Source organism: Pelobates fuscus, chromosome 12 (genome assembly GCF_036172605.1).
Source record: "Pelobates fuscus isolate aPelFus1 chromosome 12, aPelFus1.pri, whole genome shotgun sequence".
Classification (NCBI taxonomy): domain Eukaryota; kingdom Metazoa; phylum Chordata; class Amphibia; order Anura; family Pelobatidae; genus Pelobates; species Pelobates fuscus.
Window position 1 is genome coordinate 108240312 of NC_086328.1, and position 16065 is coordinate 108256376.

The window sequence follows — 16065 nt, forward strand, 5'->3', positions numbered from 1 at the left end:
GGTGGATTATTATTTATATAGCGTACCTTCAATGAATGCTACATTTGTAATCGAGCACGTTTGGTCTGATAAATGACCTATTTTTCTTTCTTCTCTGTAGTTTTATTTCTATATTTTGGCCCTTTGGTGGGAAATATAAATATTGGAAGAAAGGTTTAATGGAACTGGTGCTGATTATAGAAAATAATATGGATGTACCACAGAGGATGTAAATATGATTGTTGGTTGCTGTGAATGCATGTTAGGATACATGAATGTATGCATGTATGTTTTTAGCTTGTGTTTATCATCAGTGACGGTACCATGTGCGATCTGACGTGACTGCTATGTATGTTATGTTTTTTGTGCCATATTTTGCATTTTCCCCCCTTTTTTCATTAGGTTGTAGTATGGCTTTGGGCGGGGGATAGTATGGCTTTTTTGCTAGATATTGACCCAGGCTGGACCCCCAAGTGGGTTCACAGGGAAAAAAAACACTTGTCTGATCATCTTTCTTCCAAATATTGGCCCAGAGTCTTCTGAAAATTGAGTTGCTGCTCTTAGTATTACATATTATATTACTGATGGATAAATCACATCCAGTTGCAGAGTTTACAAGAACCCCTCCTGTTGATCCTTTCAGTTACGTAATTACAAATTGTAAAATTGTGTAATGATTTAACATGCAAGAGGCAGAGATTTGAATAGAGAACAAGCCTCAGGTGATAGGAGCCGCAAAATGTACCCGGACTGGTGCTTTGGTCTCCTTTCCAGCTACCAACGCCTTACTGTGGGGATTTTAAAAAATGGACGCCCACAGGCCTTTGAGAAAGAGGGAAATTATTATAACATATTGCAGAAAATGCCAAGTGTGTGTATATTATGCAAGGGTCCTTTTAACCTATCGCTGACCCTTTTTGCTTTAAATTAATTGGAAACATACTTTTTTCTATAAGAAAGTGGAGGTTTTCTACAGAAGTATAGTCTAACTTTCCCCACAATATGCTGTTCATAATGACAACATTTGGCAGACACTATCCGTAGACGTATTATAATTCCAGCCAAAAAATAATAGTAAAAGAACCAAAGGATTCTCCTTATGGTTGCATTCCTTGCCAAATGTATAAACCAAGTGTATAACACAATGATTTCGCTGTGTATGTTATTCCACCTGCAGGAAATAAGTTTTGTGCAGACTGACAGCGCTGTTAGCAGGGTGCTTCTTGAGCCCACAGATTGGATGTATAACTTGACGTTTCCTCTGCTCTATTTATTTATTGTGTAATTATATCACCCATCAAGAATGGGGTTCAAGATTCATTGTGTTAGAACCGATCTTCCAGGAAAACTCTGTCATACATTACATTTTCTACTGTTGCTTAGCCGACAGAATGATTGACTAACTGTATTTACAAAGCTGTGTTTTTATTTACTAAACCAGACTCCGATGGAAATGTGTTTTTTTTTTTATTTTTTTTTTATTTATTTTTAAATTCTTTATTTTTACTGTGCAAGAAGAATTACAAGTATAGCAAAAGTGCCACAACAGCACGCATAGATTAGTCAACAGATTATTCAGATAGGCACGTAAAAACTGCACATTTTGTTTTTTTGTATTACGTTGGAACATGCTAGGTACAATTGTGATGTATAGTGAGGAAAACAAAGAAAGCGTTTGTCAGGGAATAGTATGTCGAGATAAGACAGCAGATTAGGTTAACTGACAATAAGGATATGATAAAAGCTGGGGAGGTCTCGACCGGCTATGCCATTAAAAACTTTACATGACTCAATTGTGAGGCTGCAGTGTAACTATGCTAGTCTGAGTAATGCATTATATTTAACTAGAATTAACTAGGTCATGCTTAAACATATAATGTTGCGCTTAAAATACAGAAATTGAGTCACGAGGTAAGTAGTCCGAGTCCAAACTGTGTATGCCGGAGAATCTTGCCTGTTTAGTGTGTCCCATTGGGCTGTTCAGCCGATGCCTCTTGATGGGAGGCTGCCACAGCTTAATTGCCAAAGTCCCGCTGGCTTCATGTTCAGGACCCTCCGGTCCCAGGTGGCTAGATCCGTGTCCGCTCCTCCGCTCCGGCGGGAGTCTGCAAGTAGGGGACTGGGTAGTGTTGCCTTTGTGGAGGTCCGCTGGTTCCGCCGTGGAAAATAGCTGAGTCCCTCTGGCTGGTCGCAAGGTGTTTCTGTCGCTTGGGAGTGGGTGAGGGTGTCCTTCCCACCCCAGGCTGGTGTGTAGGCCCGCATGTCTTGGCCACCAGCTTGTCGGCTTGCGATGTATGAGCGTCCGCTTCTCGTGGGGGTGGCGGGAAGTCTGTAGGTGAGTCGTCGCTTGCGTCGCTTGGATTGCTGCCAATGTGGCCGATGCTTTCGGGAAAGGATTATCTTGGCCTTCAGCCCGGGTGGGCAAGTGTGGTTAAGTGCTGGAGGGTGGTTGGGTGCTGCGCCCGGGGGTGTCCCCTTCTCACCCGCTTGCCTGTGAGTCGTCACTCCTGCGTCCAGGAGTTCTTGCCGCCGATTCTGGTCCGGCTGGATCCGTTTCTGTAGCTTCTCCCAAAAGCTGGTGAACAGGTCGTCCAGACGCTGTAGTATGTCGCTGCCTTGGTAAGAGTGCTGTGCTGGAGTTGCAGGCTGGATCGGCTTTCGTGGGTAGTGGTCAGTCGCCATTTTGCTTGAGCCTCGTGTTTCGCTGGCCCTGTTTGTAGGGGTTCAGATTTGTTGCTCCGGGCGCTCAGCGAGGACCGGGATATCCCCCACCGGTCCCAGGGGGGGGGGGGGTTAGGAGAGTCGGGGGTCGAGGTGATCCTGTGTCAAGCAGTAAGGGAGAAGAGCGGCCGTCTCTCCTCCATTCGCTTTCCCGCAGGCCTCAGTCAGTGTAGCTCGGGTTCTCGGGTGGTCAGAAGCGTGATTCGGGTGTCCAAATGTGTACCCGGATGACCCCAGCACGGCTGTATCCCTCCAGAGTGGATCTGTGCCAGTTTTGGGGTGATTTCCCCCAAAAATCTCGTAGTTTGAGCAGGAGCTTGATCCTGGCACGTCCACTCAGTTAGGAAGCTCGGCTCCGCCCCCGGAAATGTGTTTTTTAACACACATATATTCTATAAAATAAGATTTGCAAGCTGCAGATTACAAACACACAATACAGATCTGGCATTTTAAAGCCACGCTCTTTTAAAATGTAACTGTATGCTGTCTGCAGCTAGTGAGATCTGCTGCTAATGGATAATGGGAGGGAATCAATACTTTGAAGGACACAAAAAGATATCTACATCAAATATTAATCCCCTGGAATCGTTTTGTAAGAAAATCCGGGTTCAGATAAGGATTGCTGGCTTTGTATGCTATGTGCTATGTACGGTGCTGCACAGACTTGTTAGAAACACAGCTTTCGCAGGTTCTTAATGCAGGGATAATTATGTGGGCATAGCCTTTATTTATTTTTATTTATTTTAGCAGCTTCTTCTTATTTTTTTTGTGTATATATTTTTACATCTACACATTGCTGCTTTAGGTGAATACGTTAAAGTCCGTTGTGTTGCAGACAGTAAGTTAATCTGTTATGCTATTTTAAACATGAGTTCTGTTCTTTCTTAAAGATTGACAGCTGTCAGAACATTACTGTTTAAAGTGCAAAAGAGGGTGATTAATATTTTGTTCTGAACTCATTTCTGCTATGCTTGTAGAATGCCATCCTGAGTCTGGAGTCTCCCATAGAAAGAAACTCAAGTTCCAGAGCATCACTTCCTGAGCCCAGTGCCTCACTACTGAATGGAATGCTTGTCTGGGCCTAGTGCGTCACTATGCAGATGGAATCCTAGCCTTGGCCCAGTGTGTCACTAAGCGGATGGAATCCTAGGCTTGGTCCAGTGCGTCACTACAGGGATGGAATCCTAGCCTTGGCCCAGTGTGTCACAATGCGGATGGAATCCTTGCCTGGTTACCCAGAGCGTCTCACAGTAATTGGAATCCCTTGCTCGGGTCTCAGAGCGTCTCTCGGTAAATGGAATCTATTGGTCGGGTCTCTGAGCGTCTCTGTAAATGGAATTCCTTGCTCTGGTTTCAGAGCATCTCTCAATAAATGTAATCCCTTCCTTTGGTCTCAGACCATCTCTCGATAAATGGAATCTATTGCTCGGGTCTCAGGGCGTCTCTCAGTAAATGGAATCCCTTGCTCTGGTCTCAGAGTGTCTCTCAGTAAATGGAATCCCTTGCTCGGGTCTCAGGGCGTCTCTCAGTAAATGGAATCTATTGCTCAGATCTCAGAGCGTCTTAGTAAATTTAATCCCTTGCTCGGGTCTCTGAGCATCTCTCGGTAAATGGAATCCCTTGCTTGGGTCTCAGTGTGTCTCTCAGTAAATGGAATCCCTTGTTTTGGTCTCAGACCATCTCTCTGTAAATGGAATTCCTTGCTCTGGTCTCAGAGCGTCTCTCAATAAATGCAATCCCTTCCTTTGGTCTCAGACCATCTCTCGATAAATGGAATCTATTGCTCGGGTCTCAGGGCGTCTCTCAGTAAATGGAATCTATTGCTCAGATCTCAGAGCGTCTCAGTAAATGGAATCTATTGCTCTGGTCTCAGACCATCTCTCAGTAAATGGAATTCCTTGCTCGGGTCTCAGAACATCTCTCGGTAAACGGAATCCCTTGCTCAGGTCTCAGAACATCTCTTAGTAAATGTGTATATATACACACAGATATATAAATTTAAAACACTGAGATCTGAAAATAGTTTTTAATCCCTTCAGTTAGGATGAAATGTCAGGAAACTTATGTTAATACTCCTAACCCAGGCCCTGAGAGGTTTAATGTCATCTTTCATTCAACAAGTAATCCCTAAAACTCACAATTATAGGGTGGGACAAGATCATTTACTTTCAGTTCCACCAATTAACTTTTCTTTGAGCACTCTTTGCTTTCCACAGGTCACAGGGCAGACATTGTGACCAGATTGTGATTTCCATTGTCATGCTTTGGTATGAGAACAAGCGACGCTGGGATGTGGTGTGTTTTCTTATCATATAATAATGTCTCCAGATCCATCTGCTGATTTGCTTAGTACTAGTGGATGTGTAAAGTAACATTCCCGTAACAGACAAAGACCCTATCCTGGATCGAAGCATTGCAGTGTATCACATGTTCAACTAAACGTGCCAGGACTTCTCATGGGCGTCTCCCTTCCTATGGAATAGCCTACCGCCATCAAACTCTCCCCTAGTCTTCAATCGTTTAAGAAGTGCCTTAAAACCCATCTCTTTAGGAAAGCTTATGGCCCCCCAGACTAACCTCTACCTCACATACCTATCTCTTTTTTTTTTTTTTTTTTAGTCAATCTCTTTTTTTATTGAAAGATGAACAAAGGTTGCTTCGTTACAATGTCAAAATACAACTTCGGAAAATAGCATTCGTGTTACATATCAGTATTATAGTATGCGATACATGTGTGCATATTCGTTTTAACTCAACATAATAACAAGAGGTAATGCAATTCGAGGCTCTGTCGCCAAACATATAGGATACATTGTGTGTATTACAGTCCATGGGTCTATTACGTTCCCCTTGTTTGCCCATCTGTGGGGCTAGTTCCCTAAATTCTCTTCAGAGTGGACCAAAGGTATTAGCTGGCTCCTTTTTGTCTGTGTTTTCGAGTCAGTGCTGTTCTCACCTTTTTCAGTCTTTAGTCAGGTTTTTTGTTCCGTCTCATGTGTCCTTTGTGCCAGGTCCTGCTATACAGTCAGGTCTTAGCGGGGGATAAGTTGTCAGCCAACCCTGGAGTCATCGGTCTTTTTATGTCACCTAACAGCGGTCTGCTTGCGCAGCCATTTTAATTTACCATTTCTGTGTGAGCCTGACATGACTTCAAGCACTGCCATTCGTGTTTCGTGTCGATATTATAGCATTCGAGACTTGGGTATATGCTAGCTTCAACTTGCTTTAAACACAGAAGGTATTGCAGTTTAAGGCTCTGTCGGCAAACATATTGGATACATTGTGTGTATTTTGAGCCCTAGTACTGTTTTGATCCCTTTCTCTTTTCATCTGTGAAGCTAGTTCCCTAATTTCTCCACAGGGAGGGTTTAAGTTGTACATTGGTTTCTTATTGACCATTTAATAGGTCAGTACCACTCTCGTCTTTGTCTGTCCTTAGTCAGACAGATTGGTCTTGTATGTCCTCTGCGTCAGGTCCAGTCATACGTTCAGGCCATGAAGGGTGAATGGTTGTCAGCAGTCTCTGGGGTCATCGGTCTCTTCATGCCTCCTTGCAATAGCCTGCTTGCGCATATACTTTAATCTACCATTTCTGTGCTAATGAGGGGCTTGTAAGTCTGAATCGTGCGCTATTTTGACTGTTCAGGTTTAGTTTTTATTTTTATTGTTTTGAGAGGATTTGTTATTACATCAAGCTATGTGAGTGCAGTCCGCACCGGGCCTGTATGAACAAAGCTTACGGGGACTGGAGAAGTAGAGGGAGGGAAAGAGGGGTAGGGGAGGTGGGGGTTGAGGTGATCAGTCCGTCGTTCGTGTTTTAGGGGGTACAGCGTCACCCCCCGCCCCCCCCTCCGCGTCCGGCCGGGCATGCGCATGTACCCGAGAGGCGTCCCCGGTTTCCAGGTGTCTCTTACCTCCATATGTCCCATTATTCGGTGTGCTACGGGTGGATCTGTTTATGGCGGTCTTCCGGAGATGAACATCAGCCAGGGCGTCCAGGTCTGTATGTATCGCTCAGTTGTGCCGCGTAAGGAGGCTGTCAGCTGCTCCATGCCATGGATTTCTTCAACCTGTGTCATCCATTCCTGAAGGCCGGGCGTCTGCGTGGTTTTCCACTTCCTCGGGATTAGCAGCTTGGCTGCGTTCAGTAAATGTTTAGTTAGCGACTTTTTGTATTTCGATAGGGATAGTGAGGTGTGATGGAGAAGTATTCGTAGTGGGCAAAGCGGGGTGTCCGTGCCCGTGATGTGCTGGATCTGTGAACATATCTGCCGCCAGTATGGGGCTATTTCTCTACAGGTCCACCAAATGTGCAGGTCCGTGCCAACCTCTTCGTTGCAGCGCCAGCAGATCGCCGGGACGTCTGGTATCATCCTGTGAATTCTCTCCGGTGTCCTGTACCAATTGGTCAGTATCTTAAAGTTGAGTTCCTGTTGTTTGGTGCACATTGTACTTTGATGTGCCAAGATATGGATTTTTTGCCATTGGGTGTTAGTAAGTGTGACTCCCGTTGCGTCTTCCCATCGTGCAATGTGTTTAAGGGGAGTAGGCTGCACTGAAGATAGTAACAGGTTATATAGGTGCGAGATACCTCTGCTCAGATGTTTGCGTGTTGCGCAAAGTTGTTCAAATACGGTCAGGGGTCTGTGGAATAGATGCTTCCCGTAGTGGGATTGATAGTAGGTTTTAATTTGGAAATATCGAAATCTGTCTAGAGCCGAAGGTGTCTGTTCTGGTATCAGGTCCTGTAGTTGCTTCAGCGAGTTTCCTGAGCACCATTGATGTATGTATGTCCAATCCGTGTCTCCGAAGGCCTTGAGATCCCTCGGTGTAAGGCTTCCTGCCAGGTCTGGGTTGTGCGTGATCGGCGTCAGAGGTCCCGGGGTGGTGGTCAGCATTAGGGTGGTCCTCACTGTATGCCAGGATCTGAGGGTCGCTCCGATAAGCGGGTGGTTGCGAGAGCGTGCTCTCGTTAACGGGCCTCCGAGCCATACCACGGCTGGAATCGACCCATCCATTAGACTCCGTTCCATGTGAATCCATAGTTTGCCAGTTTTGGGAACGTGCCAGTCTACAATTCTATGAAGGTGTGTCGCTCTGTAGTAATCCACTACCGAAGGAAGACCCACTCCCCCCTGTGCCTTGGGTAGGCGGAGGTGTAGCTTTTTCAACCTGGGCGCCTTGGATTGCCATATGAATTTGGTGATAGCCATGTCCATCTTTTGGAAGAAGGCTCTCGGGATGTGGATCGGTATGGTTTGGAACAGGTACAGGAGTCGGGGTAGGAGGTTCATTTTAATAGCATTCATTCTGCCGAACCACGAGATGCATAATCCTGCCCAACGTGTCAGGTCTGATCCCAGCTTGTGTAGCATCGGTGCGAAATTGTGTGTGTAGAGTTGTGTCAGATCTGCCGTTAACCATATTCCCAGGTATTTGAGTCTAACAGGGCACCACGTGAAAGCGAATTGGGTCATGAGGCGGGCGGTCATCTCCTCTCCTGTCGAGACGGGTAGCGCCTCCGATTTATCCTTGTTTAGTTTCAGGTTGGATACTTCTCCGTATTCAGCGAAGGCCCTTAGAAGGTTCGGGAGGGAGACTATCGGCTCGCTAACAAAGAACAGCATGTCGTCCGCATACGCTGCTACCTTATGTGTTTGCCCCTGTAGGGTATAGCCCCCTATACCCCCGTCCCGTCTGACCGCCTCCAGGAGAGGCTCCAGAGAGAGGGCAAACAGAAGGGGGGACAGCGGGCATCCCTGTCTCGTCCCGTTGCGGATTTGTACCGGTTTGGTGAGGGCTCCGTTGATCCGTATCCTTGCCGACGGGATCGTGTACAGGGAGGAGATCCATGCCATTAGATGTGGTCCGAAGCCCATGGCTCTGAGTGTTGCCATCATGAATCGCCAGTCAACCCGATCAAAGGCTTTTTCCGCATCGGTAGAGAGGAGAAGGACCTTCTGCGTAGAACGTTTGGCGGCATGGATGACGTTTAGGGCCCGTATGGTATTGTCCCTCGCTTCTCGGCCCGGGATAAACCCAACCTGGTCGGGATGGACTAAGTCCGGCAGCACTCTTCCCAGTCGTGTCGCCAGGACTTTCGTGAAAAGTTTTAGATCCGCATTCAGGAGAGAAATTGGTCGGTAGCTCGCACAGTTGGTGGGATCCTTGCCTTCTTTAGGGATGACTGCTATCGTTGCGGATAAGGTATCTCTTGGAAGCATCCCCCCATCTAGTAAGGAGTTGAGTCCTATGAGTAGTTTAGGTAGTAGTACGTCTCCAAATTCTTTGATGTATCGGGCCGGTAACCCATCCGGGCCCGGGGCTTTATTTAGCTTAGATTTCTTCAGTGCTGCCTGTAGTTCTTCTAGAGTTATCGGGGCTTCCAGCTCTTCTGCTACCTCCCTGTTCAGGGTCCTCGAGATGTGTTGTTGCAGGTAGTTCCCAATGCGAGTGTCCCTGTTGGGGCCGTCTTCCGTGGTGCCGTCTGGGGGGAGATTGTATAGACCATTGTAGAATTCGTGAAATGCGTCTGCTATCCTATCAGGGAGTTGTGTGGCTATTTGTGCTTTGTTCCTAATTGTAGTGATGTGACACAAGCGGCGTTGTCTTTGGAGCGCTCGTGCCAGGAGGCGACCACATTTCCCCGAGTATTCGTAAAAAAACCTGTGTGATTTACGTATAGTGTACTGCAGTTTGCGATGTAGGATATCTCTCAAGGCCCGTCTGGCTTCTAGTAGGGCTTTGTAGTCATCGTCTGATTGGGTGGACTTGTGGGCGCTTTCAAGCGTCGAGATCTGCGCGGTCAGTTCGGTTATACGTTGTCGTTGCACCTTCTGACGATGGGTACAGATCTTAATCAGGTGCCCTCTGATGACGCATTTATGTGTCTCCCATACCGTCATGGCCGGCGTCTCCGGGGATTCGTTTTCTTCGAAAAAAGTGGTTAGCGTCGATCGAAGTTCCGTTACTATTGGTATGTCGTTGAGTATCGATTCGTTCATCCGCCATTGCCGATCTTTTGGGCGATACAGGGGGGACCTGAGTGTTATTGATACTGGGGAGTGATCTGACCATCCCAGTGGACGTATCTCCGCTGAGAGTAGCATCGGTAGAAATTCTTGGGCGACGAGTATGTAGTCTAGTCTACTATATGACTTGTGTAGCGTGGAGTAGTGAGTGTAGTCCTTCTCTTCGGGGTGGAGCACCCTCCAGCCATCCATGAGACCGGAGCCCCGAAGCGCCTCCCGCACGACACGCAGACCCTGAGATGGGAAGGAGCTGATCCCCCTTGAGGTGTCGATTCTCGGTTCCAGGGCAACATTTAGGTCTCCCGAGGCAACAAGGAATCCCTCTCGGAACACCTCTAGCTTACGCAGCGTCTTTCTGATGAACCTGGATTGCCGGGTGTTAGGTGCGTAAATGCTGGCAAAAGTGTAAGAGCATCCGGCTATGGTGCCTTTTACAAACAGGTAGCGACCCATAGTGTCCACCAGAGTAGCCGCGCATACAAATGGTATTGTGTTTGCGAATAGGATCGCCACTCCAGCCTTCTTGGCCGTTTGATGATTTGCGTAGAACCCTAGTGGATATCTGGCGTCTTTCAATTGCGGGCTAGCGTCGCCACGGAAGTGGGTCTCCTGTAGAAGAGCAATTGACACTCTGTCAGTCCACAGGGTGTGCAACAGCTGGGATCTGCGCTCGGGCACATTCAATCCCCGTACATTGTTAGACCAGACACGGAGGGGCGCCGGCGCGAACCCCGTCCCCATGGATCGTGTGACTGAGAGGTGGGTAGGGGAGGGGAGAGGTGGGAAGGGTAGAGAGGGCTGATGGGATCAGGCCCAGGCGCGAGCCCGCAGTGACTTGGTACCTGTGGTGGCGGTGTCGTAAGGTTCAACCGAGAGTGGTCGTCCCACACCTCTTCACCAGTGTTCAGAGGGTACCCGTCTAGGGGGTATAGAGCCTGTAAAGCACTAGCGCAGGATTCAGCCTTCGCCTATCGTTTGTGTCGGAAGGGATTTTTTTTTTTTTTTTTTTTTCCCCCCCCCCCTCCGGTGTTTCTGTAGTGGTTTAATAAAGGTGGGGCACCTATATCTGGGAGTGTGAATTCCCTTCTACGGGTATGTGTCAGTAGGTAGACTTGTTTTGTTTGCGAGCCGTGTCCTCTCTCCCCCCTGGCCGGGTTTTCAGGTGTCGCAGGAGGCATAAGGTTACCGGCGTGTGTCACGTTATCTGTTTGTTTACCGTCAGCTATTTTTCTGTCAGCGTGTGAGGGGGGTTCCGGAGTCAGGTTCCAAGTCTCAGGTCTCAGGGGGTGTGGCTACTAGTTGGGGCGTGGGCGGGTGGTAGGGGGGTCTCATGGGGTCTCTTGCTAGGTTCCAGGAGGATCTGTTCGTCCGTAACTATCCCAGTCTCTCTGGTGGGAGTTGACCTGTGCTCTCCTGGTAGTCCGGCCGGTCCACAGTAGGACCGATGGGGCAGAGGTCATGGGGGAACGCCGTAAGGCAACTGTATGGGACGGTGTTCTAGGGTTCCGCTTAGCCTCTCTCCCCTCACCCCCTCTATAGCCTACTCAACATCCTACGACTGTATTACCATGCCTTATTATTGCACACCCTCTGGGATGAGGAGGGGGGCCACCATGTGCCAGCGCTTTTGCCTTGTGGGAATGTTACGGGTGTAGTTATGGCATGGAAAAATAATCTAACATTAACACCATCCCAAAAATAAAAAAAATAAAAAATAAAAAAATACAGACTTCGTGCATACATGTAGTTCCCGCATCCCCCTCTTCCGCACCCTCCCCTCCTCCATCCCCATAGGTGAAGTTGCGAGTTTCTCAGGTTCAATTCGGGCGGCAAAGTAAGCGAGAATGTCCATGGTATTAGGGGCTTATGAGATGTTTCCCCGCATCAGGTCGTAGGCCGTAGATAAGTCTGTGCGGCCCGTTCTCGTGACTCCTCACATTGTTTCAGAGTGTGAAAGGGGCCTTACAATGAGTCATTTTACTGTGCCTCTGTCCCTCAGGGTGGGTGTCCCGCCATGTGCCCCCCTCCCAAGTGCTCGAGCGTGACCCCAAGGATTAGTTAGGTTTAAACATGCCCCATTGTTCCCTTCTACTGCGGTCCATGGGTAGGGTTCCCTCTAAGTGCGGCTACAGATTTTCGGCAATCATTTCCATCCCCTTGGCAGGCCATGTCACGTAAATAATGGTGTTGTGGGCCTCCATCCCCCCCCCAAATTGTCCTGATTCATACCCCAGAGTCCCCTTAGAGACCCATGTATGAGTGGGCTCCCCAGTCCCCGAGAGTGCATGTGGAGCTCCCCGGTCCCCCACTGACCTGATCAGGTGTTGGATAGTCTACTCCTCCGGCCCCTCCGGGCCTCCTCTCCGGCGTAGCTGATCTCCGTGAGTAGGTGCCTCTTCGGGTGGTCGCATAGGAACCAGCGGGTCTCTCCTGGTGGCAATTGCTTCTTCAAGGATCCAGTTTCGGATTCTGGTTTGCGGTAGGCCAAGAGTTCTCTGGAATCTCGGTATGTCCTCCGGCCAGCGGGCCGTCAGCCATGTGTTGCCGTGTCTCGCCTGTAGGCTGAACGGGAAGCCCCAGCGATACTGTATCCTCTTGTCTCGCAGGGCACCCGTCACCGGGCGTAGGGCTCTCCTGGCGTCTAGCGTTAGGCTGGATAGGTCCTGGAAGAGGGAGATATCCGCCTCGCGGTACTTGATGTTGGGGAGCTCTCTGGCGGCTGCCATAATTTGATCTCGCAGTCCGCCTGTGGATATGCAGCAGATCACGTCTCGAGGGCTGCCATCTTGCCTCATCGGTCCCAGGGCTCTATGTGCCCGCTCAAGTTGTAAAGTGTCAGGGGCTTGAGCGCCCAGGACCTGCCTGAATAGGTCGATGAGCGTGGTGTGAAGCGGTTCAGCGCTTGATTCCGGTAGGCCGCGGATTCTTATGTTGTTGCGCCTACTCCTGTTCTCCAGGTCCTCCATTTGCCTGCGCATCGCGAGGAGCATGTTCCCCTGCCTGGTAACAGCCACCTCTGTCGCTCTGTGCTGTGCCTCGCAACCGTGAGCTGTCGACTCCATTTCGTCGACTCTCTGTTCCAGTGTTGTCAGGTCTGTGCGGAGGCCTGTTAGCTCCTCACGCAGCGCCGTACGGAGTTCTTGTACCAGGGAGCCCTTATCTGCTTTAGACAGCATGTTGGTGGAAATTCGGGTAAGTTCAGCTCGGATACAGGCTAAGTCACTTGCCTGTGTGTCTTCTTCATGGTATTCTCCCGCACTCTCTGAGTCTGGAGAGGCGGGCGCCATCTTGGTCGCATGCTGCGGTCTTCGGAGATCCGACGGTGTGGCTACAAAGTCATCCATCGGTCCCGTGTACCGGCGAGGGGAGCTGACTCCCGCTGACTCTGAGGCTAGATGCTTCTTAGTCCGGACCATTTTCAGCCGTTTTGCTGCTGTTTTCTAGCTTATATTTCGGCCAGGGGTGCGGAGCTCGACAACTACACGTCCTGCACCATGCTCGTCCAGGCCACGCCCCACATACCTATCTCTTGCTGTCTCCTAAAGGGCATTGCTTTACTCTCTCCTCCAGCTCTGCTTCACTCCCACCTTATTTGATTTCTATTCCCTGTCCTAATGTGTTTTATACCCCACCTCCTATAGACTGTAAGCTCGTTTGAGCAGGGTCCTCTTCAACCTATCGTTCCTGTAAGTTTTCTTGTAATTGTCCCATTTATAGTTAAATCCCCCTCTCATAATATTGTAAAGCACTACGGAATATGTTGGCGCTATATAAATGGCGATAATAATAATTATCCTCATCCAGTGCTGGTCCTTAGAATGTGTACCTTGGGAGCACTCAATATAGGACAAGGATAGGAGCTCTTAGAACCATAACAGATGAAAGAAAGTGTTTTAGTCCTTGCAGTCTCCCTTTAAAGGTTTATATGTTTTTAGATGTAATTAAATTTGTAAGAAAATAATCCAGTTATAGGTGTGCTGTATTTCCTGTGTGTGATAAGATAGTTAAAGCAGTCAGTGTTGTCAGGTGGAACAGGGCGTTTAAATGTGATCTCTATTTGCTCTTGTTTGGAAACCAGCATGTTCCAGGTATGCTGTAAACGTCTCTCTGGCCTGCTCCCTATTAAAAGGATGTTACCATGCAAGATGTGATCATTTAGCAGCAGGTATGCAGAACTGCTCTTCCAAGCAACCAGCCACTCGGCTTTAGAGCACGGGACTAAGAAGATATAATGAGGTGAATGACGAGTCCTACGCCGTAATCAGTAAAGGCATAACTGTATCTTCCACTCATTAGAAGCCCATATTTATCTCTCCCGCTATTCAGATTTTAATTAACTGTCTTTATAATGCACATTAATGTTATCACAAAGAACCCTAAATACATTTTATCCGGCTTTTTAATTGTTCATGTAAAGCATATTACCGTATCTTTCTACAAAGACTGAGGGTGGCAAATGGTTACAGCTGCAAAAAAAATATAATGTGTAAGTATTAGTCTATGGAGAGAGTCAGTCCATGTACTGTATTATTCATGTTAAAGGGACAGTAATGTCATGGGAACTGGTGTGTGTGTGTTTTCGTTTTTTTTTTTTTTTTTTTTTTATTGAAACACCAACCTTGCTAATCCTTTAAAATGTAAATCCAGGACACAAACTTTTATGAAGACAGTACATACAACTTTAAGAGAGTGCTCCTAATATCAGCTTGTTACCTGTATAAAAGACACCTGGGAGCCAGAAATATTGCTGATTGATAGGGGATCAAATACTTATTTCACTCATTGACATGCAAATCAATTTATAACTTTTAGGACATGCGTTTTTCTGCATGTTTTTTTTTTCCCCCCCCAATTCTGTCTCTCACTGTTAAAATACACCTACCATTAAAATTATAGACTGATCATTTATTTGTCAGTGGGCAAACGTTTAAAATCAGCAGGGGATCAAATACTTTTTTCCCTCACTGTGGCTAGTAGAGTACTCGGGATTAATAGATATGAGAGATAGCTAGTACAGTACTCGGGATGGATAGATATGAGAGCTAGTACAGTACTCGGGATGGATAGATGTTAGAGATAGCTAGTACAGTACTTGGGATGGATAGATATGAGAGCTAGTGCAGTACTCGGGATGGATAGATGTTAGAGATAGCTAGTACAGTATTCGGGATGGATAGATGTGAGAGATAGCTAGTACAGTACTCGGGATGGATAGATGTGAGAGAGAGCTAGTACAGTACTCGGGGTGGATAGATGTAAGAGCTAGTACAGTACTCGGGGTGGATAGATGTAAGAGCTAGTACAGTACTCGGGGTGGATAGATGTAAGAGCTAGTACAGTACTCGGGGTGGATAGATGTAAGAGCTAGTACAGTACTCGGGGTGGATAGATGTAAGAGCTAGTACAGTACTCGGGGTGGATAGATGTAAGAGCTAGTACAGTACTCGGGATGGATAGATGTAAGAGCTAGTACAGTACTCGGGATGGATAGATGTAAGAGCTAGTACAGTACTCGGGATGGATAGATGTAAGAGCTAGTACAGTACTCGGGATGGATAGATGTAAGAGCTAGTACAGTACTCGGGATGGATAGATATGAGAGCTTGTAAAGTACTCGGGATGAGCGATAGCTAGTACAGTACTCTGGATGGACAGATGTAAGTGGATAGCTTGTACAGTACTTGGGATGAATGGCAGTTGGATAGATATAAGAGATAGCTAGTACAGTATTTAGGATGGATAGATGTGAGAGATAGCTAGTACAGTATTTGGGATGGATAGATGTGAGAGATAGCTAGTACAGTATTTGGGATGGATAGATGTGAGAGCCAGTACAGTACGAGGGAACGATGGATAAATGTGAGAGATAGCTAGTACAGTATTCGGGATGGATAGATGTGAGAGATAGCAAGTACAGTACTCTGGATGGATAGATGTGAGAGATTGCTAGTACAGTACTTGGGATGGATAGATGTGAGAGATGGCTAGTACAGTAATCTGGATCGATGTGAGAGATAGCTAGTACAGTAATCTGGATCGATGTGAGAGATAGCTAGTACAGTATTCGGGATGGATAGATGTGAGAGATAGCTAGTACAGTATTCTGGATCGATGGATAGATGTGAGAGCTAGTACAGTACATGGGATGGATAGATGTAAGAGCTAGTACAGTACATTGGATGGATAGATGTGAGAGCCAGTACAGTACGTGGGATCGATGGATAGATGTGAGAGATAGCTAGTACAGTACTTGGGATGGATAGATGTGAGAGATAGCTAGTACAGTATTCTGGATCGATGGATAGATGTGAGAGCTAGTACAGTACTCGGGATG

At 47.3% G+C, this 16065-nt stretch overlaps 1 protein-coding gene across 1 annotated transcript in view; it reads left to right on the top strand.

The window, feature by feature from the left end:
- The window catches only part of NAV2 (neuron navigator 2), a 322958-nt gene that overhangs the window by 5381 nt on the left and 301512 nt on the right, over positions 1 to 16065 (top strand). The window lies entirely within an intron of this gene.